Source organism: Camelus bactrianus, chromosome 8 (genome assembly GCF_048773025.1).
Source record: "Camelus bactrianus isolate YW-2024 breed Bactrian camel chromosome 8, ASM4877302v1, whole genome shotgun sequence".
Taxonomy (NCBI): domain Eukaryota; kingdom Metazoa; phylum Chordata; class Mammalia; order Artiodactyla; family Camelidae; genus Camelus; species Camelus bactrianus.
Window position 1 is genome coordinate 91,898,572 of NC_133546.1, and position 11,260 is coordinate 91,909,831.

Genomic DNA, 11,260 nt, shown 5'->3' on the forward strand with positions numbered 1-11,260 from the left:
TAGCTTACGTTAGAGTTCACTCTTGGTGCTGTCCATTCTACGGGTTTCACCAAATGTACAATGATGTGTATCCACCATTATAATATTACACAGAATAATTTCACTGCCCTAAAAATCTCTGTGCTCCACCTCTTCATCCCACCTTCCCTGTAACACCTGGTAACCACTGATCTTTTTACTGTCTCCATAGTTTTGCCTTTTCCAGAATGTCAGAGTTGGAATTCTATAGTAGGTAGCCTTTTCATATTGCCTTTATTCTTAACATAAAGTAGTAAATTAACTATCACTGAAAATGCATGGGACCAATTCCACCTTCAATCTGTATAGGATTAAGCATTATTACAGTCACAAATATGAATACTTACTCTGGAACATTAAAGACATTAAATTAATTTCTTGAAGCAGGAAGACAATGCCTGTGCATTCATTGGAAGATACAGTAGGAATTTTTTTAAAGCCAAATTAATTAGCACACTATCAAAACTGACACATCAATATTAATTAGGTCATCATTCCAAAGGAGGAAAATCAGTCAAAAGTCAACCAACATTTATTAATCATCTACTTCCCTCGAAAGTGTTATTATGCACTTGAGATACAAGACAGATGAGATGCCGCCTCTGCCTGCAGGTGCTTTCCTGCTTATTATTTCATAATAGTTTCAGAAAGTAAATTTAAAGGGTCATGCGATTTAGCAACAAGAGATGCAGTAGAAAAAGCAATTCATTATGCTTGAATGGGGGGAAGGGAGGAGGGGGATGCAAATAAATGCAGGAGGGCCTCGCAAAGGAAGAGATATTTGACAGCTGCCTAGAGGGTGAGCAGGCTTCCCTCAGGAGCAAAAACTATACAAGGGCGTTTCAGGAAGGGAGAGAACAGTGCACACCCAAAAGCAGGCTATCTCTCAGTAAACTCAATCAGGCTGGACTGACTGTACCCCCAGGGAAGTTTATGCATGTTAAATACACAAACCAGCATGGGAGGACAAAGATTCACTCCCTGATCAAATTCTCACCAGGCTCCTCCAAATCCTCTTCTCCATGAGGCCTCAACCTTGGCCTAAAAAAACCCACAGACTCTCAACAAAAATGATTTTGCCCATCCCTGACCCCTACCCAATTCACATTAAAAGACTTAAACACTAACATGTTTTCTAATAGCTGAAGGCCACATCCTTAGAATTACTCTAACCAATCCCCAACCAGAAAGGGCCTGTATGAGAAAGCTGAAGGCTGCCAAGAGAATTTCATTTGCCTTAGCATTTACTAAAAAGGCCTGACAACTGTGACTCCTTCCTCTGTCCCTTTCAGATAGACTAGTATCTCCTACAATTCAAGAGTGTCTTTCCTAAGTACCTGAAAGCCATGCCTTTGAAATGTGATCACCAGGAAGGATGGAGCCCCTGTCTCCAACTCCCTTCAATACTTGCCAGCCAGCAGACCCAGCTGGCCTCATCAGCATTTACACTGAGGACCCCTTTGTAATGTTCCACTTCTTGGATGCTGACAATTGTTTCTGAGTTCAGTTTATGCTGGGCTCTCTTCCCCACTGCAATAGTATAGTACTGATTAAAATCTGTCCTGACCATTTTAACTGGTGTCTGGCTTTGCTTACCTTTGATAGTAACAGAACAGGAAATAATGCAATCCATAGTCCTAAAGCCTTCAGTAGCGCTCTTTGCCTTTCAAATACAGTCCTGCTGATTGCTTGGCATTTGAAGCCCTGTCTGAGCTCAGCAGAACAATTGGGAATTCCCAGAGGCTGCTTCTTCTCTGTCCTTTGTCCTCATCCTCCTTATGACATGAGTCCTTCCACATCACACTCTATTCACCTATTTTTATACTGAACTCATTTATTCTCCCCTTCATTCATATGTCAAACACATTCATTAACTGATTAACTACCATCTGTCAAGACTTCCCAAAGTCCATGCCTCTACTTTCATAAATCTTCACTAATAGCTCCAGCCAGAGTATCTTCTTTCCCAACTGAGGATAGGGTAAGTACATTTAACCTACAGGCAGATTTTTTTTCTCCTATTATATCTTTGACTATTGCTCCTATAGTATGCATTCTAGCAATTTCATCAGGAACATATTTTCCATATATTATGGATAGACCACATGATAGTCCACAGGCCAAATCTGGCCCACTGCCTGTTTCTGTACAGCATGAACTAAGAGTGTCTTTTACATATTTTAATGGTTGAAAAAATCATAAGAATATTTTATAAACATAAAAATCAAGAAATTCAAATTTCAGTGTCCATAAATAACACTTTTTTTGGAACACAGCCATGCTCATTCGTTTACATACTAGCTATAGCTGTTTTCATGCTACAATGTTTCAAGAGTAACTAGCTCTAACAAAAAAATGTATTACCCACAAAGCTGAAAGTATTTGCTATTTGGCTCTTTACAGACAAAGCATGACAACCCCTGTATTAGATAACTATTTGCTGCAGTGTGTTCATTCCAGTGATGGTTAAATTAGAAAAGTATCATATGATATCACTCATATGTGTAATCTGAAAAAAAAAAGAAAGAAAGAAAGGAAAAAGAAGACACTATTGAACTCATCTATAAAACAGAACTAGACTCGCACACAGGTAAACAAATCTTATGGTTACCGGGGGAAAGGGGGCAGAAAGGATAATTTGAGAGTTTGAGATTTGTAAATGTTAACCACTATATATAAAAAGAGATAAAAAAGATTTCCAGTCAAGATGGTAGAGTGGTAGGACCACGAGCTCGCCTCTCCTCGAGACTACAACGAATCCACGATGGAATGCTAAACACCAATCAAAAAAAAAGACTGGAACCTAGCATAAAAGATCTTCTGCAACTGGAAACATAAAGAGGGAAACACAGCAGGAAGGTAGGAGGGGTGTGCTCACCATATAATCAGTCTCCATGCACCCTGGGGGGGGTGACCCACAAGCTGAAGATTTGTGAAGTCCCAGAGGCCCTCCCACAGGAGTGAGAGCTCTAAGCCCCACGTCAAGCTCCCCAGTCTAGGTCTTGTATTGGGACGACGAGGAGACCCCAGGACATCTGGTTTCAAAGGCCAGTGGAGCTTGGCTCCAGAAGCCCCATGAGACTCAGGAAAATGGAAACTCCATTCACTTAGGAAGTGTACACGAAAACTCACGTGCGCCAGGTCCAAGGGCAGTGGCAGTGATTTCGTAAGAACCTGGGCCAGGCCTGCCTGCTGGATTTGGAGGGTCTCCTGGGGATGTGGGGAATGGCTGTGGCTCACCCAGACGACATAAAAGCTGGTGATGGACATTATGGGAGTGTTCATCTACATGAGCTTTCCTGGAGGCTGACATCTTGATCGGACCATTAGCACCAAGACCTGGCCCCACCCAACAGCCTGGAGGGAAGCCTCAGGCCAAGCAACATATAGGGTGGGAACACAGGCCCACCCATCAGCAGACTTCCTGAGCTGCAAAGGCCTCTAGACATAGTCCTACCCACCAGAGGCCCAGGACCAGGCTTCACTCAGCAGTGGGCAGGCACCAGCTCCTCCTGCCAGGAAACCTGCATAAGCCTCTAGTCCAGCATCACCCACCAGGGGCAGATACTAAAAATAAGAAAACAACAATCCCAAAACCTGTGGAAGGAGCCCACAAACACACAGAAAAATAGATGATGGGGTGGCAGAGGAACATCTCCCAGGCCAAGGCACAAGATAAAATCCCAGTAGGAGAAATAAGTGATGAGGAGATAGGCAATTTATCTGAGAAACAGTTTAAAGTAATGATGGCCAAGATGTTCAGAGAACTCAAGAGGAGTACAGATGCACAGAGCAAAGTTTTTAGTAGAGTTGGAAAAGACAAAGAATACCCAAACAGAGTTGAAGAATAAAATCACTGAAATGAACAATATACTAGAAGGAACCAAGAATAGACTAAATGAAGCAGAAGAACGGATCAGTGAATTGGAAGACAGATTAGTGGAAATCGCTACTTCAGAACAGAAAAAAGAAAAAAGAATGAAAAGAAATGAAGATAGTTTAAGAGAACTATGGGACAACATGAAGTGCTCTAATATTTGCATTATAGGGGTCCTAGGAAGAGAACAGAGAGAAAGGACCTGAGAAAATTTTTGGAGAGATAATCACTGAAAACTTTCCCAACTTGGGAAAGGAAACAGTCAACCAAGTCCAGGAAGCACAGAGAGGACCACATAGGGTCAACACAAAGAGGAACACACCAAGGCACATAGTCATCAAATTGACAACAATTAAGGATAAGAAGAAAATATTAAAATCAGCAAGAGAAAAGCAACAAATAACATACAAGGGAATTCCCACAAGTTTATCAGCTGATTTTTCAGCAGAAACTCTACAGAACAGAAAGAAGTGGTATAATATATTTAATGTGATGAAAGGGGTAAACTTACAACCAAGAACACTCTATCCAGCAAGGCTCTGGTTCAGACTTGATGGAGAAGTCAAAAGGTTCACAGATAAACAAAAGCTACAAGAATTCAGCACCACAAAACCAGCTTTACAACAGATGTTACAACTTCTCTCGTCATCAAACCATAAGAAAAAAGAACAAAAAGAAGAAAGAGGGAAAAAAAAAAAAAAAGACCTACAAAAAACTGCCTTGGTTGTTCGGGGTCTTTTGTGGCTCCTTATAAATTCTGGAATTCTTTGTTCTAGTTCTGTGAGGAATGTTGTGAGTATTTTGATGGGGGTTGCATTGGATCTATGGATTGCTTTCGGTAGTGTGGCCATTTTGATAGTGTTGATTCTTCCAATCCAGGAGCACAAGAAATCTTTTCATTTCTTTGTGTCATTTTGGTGTTTGGAGTATAGGGAACCTCCTTCCTTAAGTTTATTTTTAGGTATTTTGATGTTTTTGATGTAATGGAAATGTTCATGCCGGTTATAAAATTCTCGCTTTTGAAGTGAAAAAAAAAAAGTGAATGAAGGGCTGCAAATGACAAAATATCCTTCTTTTCTATGGGTGAGTTGTATTCCATTACATACATACATACATATATATACATATTTCTTACATTACATTCATCATATAGATATAGATATATATACATGCTGCATCTTCATTATCAATTCAACTACTCATGTGCACTTACGATGCTTCCATATCTTGGCAATCATAAATAATGTTGCTGCTAATAGCAAGGTGTGTGTATCTTTTTTAATTAATTCTTATTTTGTGGTTGGCTTTATTCCTTTGATAACTATATAAATTTAAAAAGCTAAAGCTCTAAACATCCTTAGAAATAATGAACAGCATATATATGTAAATTTAAAACATATATGTGCAGTAAAAAAAAAAAAGAAATGAGCTATCAAGCCATGAAAGACATGGAAGAAACTAAAAACCCCTATTACTAAATGAAAAAAGTGAGTCTGAAAAGGCTACAAACTGTACGAGTCCAACCAAATGACATTCTAGAAAAGGCACAGCTACAGAAACAATAAAAAGATCGTGGTTTCCAGGAGTTTAGTGAGAGGGAGGGAGGAATGAACAGATGGAGCACAAGGGATTTTTACGGTGATTAAACTCTTCTACGTGATACTATAGTGGCTACATGTCATTATGCATTTGTCAAATGTACAACATCAAGAGTGAACCTTAATGTAAACTACGGACTTTGGTTGATAATAGTGTGTCCATGTTGGTTCATCGTTTCTACCAAATATGCCACACTGATGAGGGATGTTGAGGGTAGGGGAGTATATATATGTGGGTGGAGAGGGTTATGTGTGAAATCTGTATTTTCTGCTCAACTCTGCTGTGAACCTGAAACTCCTCTAAAAAAATTCTCAATTAATTTAGGAAATGATATTAAAAAACAACCCCAAATTGCTTCTGGATACCACATGGAACTATATTCAATGTTCTGTAATAACATTTAATTAAGAAGAATATGAAAATCAATATATGTACATACACGCATGACTGGGACATTAAGCTGTAGACCACAGACTGACACATTGTAACTGACTATCTTCAAAAACATAAATCACATTCTCAGATCTACAAAGGAAAGTGGTGTTCACTTTTCAATTTTTTACAGGTATTCACTTAATTCAGCTCTGTCCCACCTCAGGGTCCTAACGGGTCGCGAGGCCCGGGCCTCACCTACGCACCGCTACCCGCGAGCGCAGCCCAGGCTTCACCCGCCGGCTCCCGACCTGCGCGCCCCCACCAAGCGCCCCCTCACCCGCTCGGCGGCGGCAGGGGAGGCTGCAGCAAACGGAGGCGGCAGCAACCGGCGGCCCAGACCCCGGGCCGCGTTCCTCCTCCAGGAGCTGGTCCGCGAGCACTAGGCTCCCGCCCAGCTTTCACACGCTCCGGGCAGGTCAGGTCGGTGCGTCTGTGCGTCCACGCGCATGCGCGCCCCTCCTCCTCCCGCCCGCAGCGCGGACGCTCGGGCTGCAACTCCTGTTCTTCGGGAGGTGGGGACTGGTGCCGGGCTGGGGGCTGGGGGCTGGGGGCTGGGGGCAAGGGCCTGGCAGTGGGGCGGAGGGCCCATCCCTTTACCCGCCCCACCGGGTCTCCATCCCATCACCTACCGGTCCTGACACAACCAAAACCTCGAACAGCTCAGGGCCAGGCCACACCCCCTAGCCCCACTCCCCCTGCTCGCCTTCCCTCCCAAACCCTGTGAATGCCCCCCCACCTATAGCCAAGCCCCCAATTCTCCCACAGGACCCCCAAAATGGGACTTCCTCTCACACCGAGGTACCCGCCCCGACACTCCACCACGCTAGTAACCTATGGCCCCCACGCCACAAGCTCACCCCTCATGCCTCACTGCAGGACCCCCAACATCCCAAGATGGTCCCCCTCACCCCTCAGCCGGGTCAATTCCACTCCCAGCGATTCCTCACCCCTCAGCCTGTGCCCACTCACCGCGGGATCCTCCCTCACCCGGAGTGCAACCTTACCCCCAGCTGACCCCCTCACCCCTCAACCAGCGGGGGGCAGGATGGTCTGAGCTCCCATCACCATGGCGACAGCCAGCCAGCCAGGGATCCCGGGCAGAGTGCTGGCACACAGCCCTGTGTCCCAGGCTCCTGGGCCCGGGCGGGGGTTGGACGCAGTTCCAATTCTCGCCAGGGCGCCCTGCCCCCACCCCTACTCCCCCCCACTTCTCCCCCCACCACCCAGTGCCTCGTCTCAGCTGATGGGGCAGGGTGGTACCAGGGTGCACACCACTCGCCAGTGGGCCTTGGGTGGTTGATGGTGCTGCCGGCAGGGAGGGGGCAGCCCCGCCCAGAATGGACAGCAGGCAGCCGCAGAGGCAGAGGCGGGGAGGTGAGCTGCCCTGGGAGAGCCAGTCAACTTCCTCCCAACTCCCCCTCTGCCTGGCCCGGGGGGGGGGCAGACTCTGCTGCCCTGGCTTCCTGGAAAGAATCTCTCCCTGTCAGCCTGCTCCTGGGAGGTAGGCAGGGTGTGGTCGGTGCGGGGGGGGCTCAGCAGCAGCAGCAGCAGCAGCAGCAGCAGCAGCAGCAGCAGCAGCAGCAGCAGCAGCAGCAGCAGCAGCAGCAATGGCAGGATTGGGGCTGCCTATGCTAGAGCGGGAATTTGCTCCCATTTCCCGCTGTCGCTGCCACCGCCCCCGCACCCTGACAGCACCTCCTCATCTCCCAGGGGCAGAAATGACCTGCAACATAGGCCCTGCAAATCTGGACAGCAAAAGCTGCCCCCAGGACAGGACGCAGGAGAGATGGGAGCAAATTGACAGGCTCCCAAGGGTAGACCTATCTCCCCGCTGCCGCCGCCGCCGCCGCCGCCCCCGCACCCTGACAGCACCGCACCCGCCTCCTGGGAACAGGCCATGGCCTGAGGGCCAGTCGGACGTGCTCCCTAGCCGTCCGGTGCCCTCCCACCTCCTGGGGCGTAGGTATCCGCTACCGCCCCCCCCCCGGTATAAGCGGCAACGAAGAGGCGCCCCTATTACTAATGAGCGGGAAGGAGAAGTGGGCACCACGAACCACGCGGTGGCCCCCGACCCACCTCAGGGTCCTAACGGGTCGCGAGGCCCGGGCCTCACCTACGCACCGCTACCCGCGAGCGCAGCCCAGGCTTCACCCGCCGGCTCCCGACCTGCGCGCCCCCACCAAGCGCCCCCTCACCCGCTCGGCGGCGGCAGCAAGCGGCGGCGGCAGCAAGCGGCGTCCCAGACCCCAGGCCGCGTTCCTCCTCCAGGAGCTGGTCCGCGAGCACTAGGCCCCGCCCAGCTTTCACACGCTCCGGGCGGGTCCGGTCGGCGCGTCTGTGCGTCCACGCGCATGTGCGCCCCTCCTCCTCCCGCCCGCAGCGCGGACGCTCGGGCTGCAACTCCTGTTCTTCGGGAGGTGGGGACTGGTGCCGGGCTGGGGGCTGGGGGCTGGGGGCTGGGGGCAAGGGCCTGGCAGTGGGGCGGAGGGCCCATCCCTTTACCCGCCCCACCGGGTCTCCATCCCATCACCTACCGGTCCTGACACAACCAAAACCTCGAACAGCTCAGGGCCAGGCCACACCCCCTAGCCCCACTCCCCCTGCTCGCCTTCCCTCCCAAACCCTGTGAATGCCCCCCCACCTATAGCCAAGCCCCCAAGTCTCCCACAGGACCCCCAAAATGGGACTTCCTCTCACACCGAGGTACCCGCCCCGACACTCCACCACGCTAGTAACCTATGGCCCCCACGCCACAAGCTCACCCCTCATGCCTCACTGCAGGACCCCCAACATCCCAAGATGGTCCCCCTCACCCCTCAGCCGGGTCAATTCCACTCCCAGCGATTCCTCACCCCTCAGCCTGTGCCCACTCACCGCGGGATCCTCCCTCACCCGGAGTGCAACCTTACCCCCAGCTGACCCCCTCACCCCTCAACCAGCGGGGGGCAGGATGGTCTGAGCTCCCATCACCATGGCGACAGCCAGCCAGCCAGGGATCCCGGGCAGAGTGCTGGCACACAGCCCTGTGTCCCAGGCTCCTGGGCCCGGGCGGGGGTTGGACGCAGTTCCAATTCTCGCCAGGGCGCCCTGCCCCCACCCCTACTCCCCCCCACTTCTCCCCCCACCACCCAGTGCCTCGTCTCAGCTGATGGGGCAGGGTGGTACCAGGGTGCACACCACTCGCCAGTGGGCCTTGGGTGGTTGATGGTGCTGCCGGCAGGGAGGGGGCAGCCCCGCCCAGAATGGACAGCAGGCAGCCGCAGAGGCAGAGGCGGGGTGGTGAGCTGCCCTGGGAGAGCCAGTCAACTTCCTCCCAACTCCCCCTCTGCCTGGCCGGGGGGGGGGCAGCCTCTGCTGCCCTGGCTTCCTGGAAAGAATCTCTCCCTGTCAGCCTGCTCCTGGGAGGTAGGCAGGGTGTGGTCGGTGCGGGGGGGGGGCTCAGCAGCAGCAGCAGCAGCAGCAGCAGCAGCAGCAGGAATGGCAGGATTGGGGCTCCCTATGCTAGAGCGGGAATTTGCTCCCATTTCCCGCTGTCGCTGCCACCGCCCCCGCACCCTGACAGCACCTCCTCATCTCCCAGGGGCAGAAATGACCTGCAACATAGGCCCTGCAAATCTGGACAGCAAAAGTTGCCCCTAGGACAGGACGCAGGAGAGATGGGAGGAAATTGACAGGCTCCCAAGGGTAGACCCCTCTCCCCGCTGCCGCCGCCGCCGCCGCCCCCGCACCCTGACAGCACCGCACCCGCCTCCTGGGAACAGGCCATGGCCTGAGGGCCAGTCGGACGTGCTCCCTGGCTGCCCGGTGCCCTCCCACCTCCTGGGGTGGTGGCATCCGCTACCCCCCCCCGGGTATAAGCGGCAACGAACAGGCGCCCGTACTACTAATGAGCGGGAAGGAGAAGTGGTCACCACGAACCACCCGGTGGCCCCCGACCCACCTCAGGGTCCTAACGTTTCGCGAGGCCCGGGCCTCACCTACGCACCGCTACCCGCGAGCGCAGCCCAGGCTTCACCCGCCGGCTCCCGACCTGCGCGCCCCCTCCAAGCTCCCCCTTACCGGCTCGGCGACGGCAGCGGCGGCGGCAGCAAGCGGCGTCCCAGACCCCAGGCCGCGTTACTCCTCCAAGAGCTGTTCCGGGAGCAGTTGGCTCCCGCCCGTCTTCTTCAATTTCGGGCTGTTCCGCGTCTGCGCAGGCGCATCGGCGCGTGCGCGCGCGCCCCTCATCCTCCCGCCGGAAGCGTGGACCCTCTTGCTCGTGCTCCTGCTGCTCGGGTTGTGGCGAGTCGGGCCGAGCGGTACCGATTAGGGTCTGGCGGGGGGCGTGGCTGTGGGGCATTAGCCCTGGGACAGAGAGAAGAGGGATGGAAGAGTTAAAAATAAATCTCTTATTTCAGGATTTCTTAAAAAGTTATCTTGGTGCTAGTCAGTGCACAGTGAAAAAAAACCAAATAATTTTTCGAAACTTTATATCTACAAGTTGGCCACTTTACAGACAATAAGTTCAAATCATCAAGATCAGGGAAACTCAAGCGATGCATTTAACTCAGCCTACTGATAAATGAAGAGGTACAGAGTGTGAGGTTTCAACCATCTAGTCAGAGTTCCAGAAGGAGAAGGGGAGAGAGAGAATGGAGGCCATTGTTTGAGGTTATAATATTTCAAATATTAGTGGCGATAACAGTTAAGAATTGTACAGAATTCTATTTAGAGACTATCATCTGGGTGTTTGGGGTGCTTGTCTTTCTGGGTTGCCATTGCTTGTAGGACACTTCAATGAACAAAGTTGGAGATATGCATTTTTTAGAGAACCTTGAAATTCAACATTGTAAAATTTATTTGACTACTTAGATTTTATAATTGTACCTCTTTTCCACTTGAAAACTTAATTCCTAAGACATTAAAAGGAACACAGTAACTAATTCATTTTATTTCAATTTACTGATATCTACGTACCCACACATGAATACTAATACTTCAACATAGCCATATTCATAATACTTAAATAATGAGTTTAATGTGTGAAACTTAAGATTTATCTAAAGGTTTGTTTTTTAACTGCAGGCTATACATTACTAGCAACAGAGCCAAAATATTGTAGGTTTACTGCACAAATATGATTCCTCGTAGTGGGATTATGCCACCAAGTTTATACGTAGATAGGTTTCATTTCATTATTTTCAATTTTAATAATTGTTATATTAGGTTATTTTATTTATTTCACTTTGAATTATGTAAAATATATACATGATTCCAAGTTCAAAATTATAAAGCAGAATTTTTACTTGCATCCACATGCTTGTTTTTAATTTTTTCGTATAATAAAGATGA

At 49.7% G+C, this 11,260-nt stretch overlaps 1 protein-coding gene across 10 annotated transcripts in view; it reads right to left on the bottom strand.

The window, feature by feature from the left end:
- The window catches only part of LOC141578434 (uncharacterized), a 58,593-nt gene extending 48,477 nt beyond the window's left edge, over positions 1-10,116 (bottom strand). For 4 of the 10 annotated variants that reach the window (XM_074368820.1, XM_074368819.1, XM_074368822.1 and 1 more), the window contains exon 1: positions 8,125-8,573. The gene's annotated coding sequence lies outside the window, so the exon portion shown is untranslated. Of the gene's footprint in view, positions 1-6,206; positions 6,626-8,124; positions 8,574-9,988 lie in introns of those variants that run through there. The other 6 variants (XM_074368824.1, XM_074368825.1, XM_074368813.1 and 3 more) reach the window with 3 other exon arrangements.
- Positions 10,117-11,260: the final 1,144 nt, after the last annotated feature.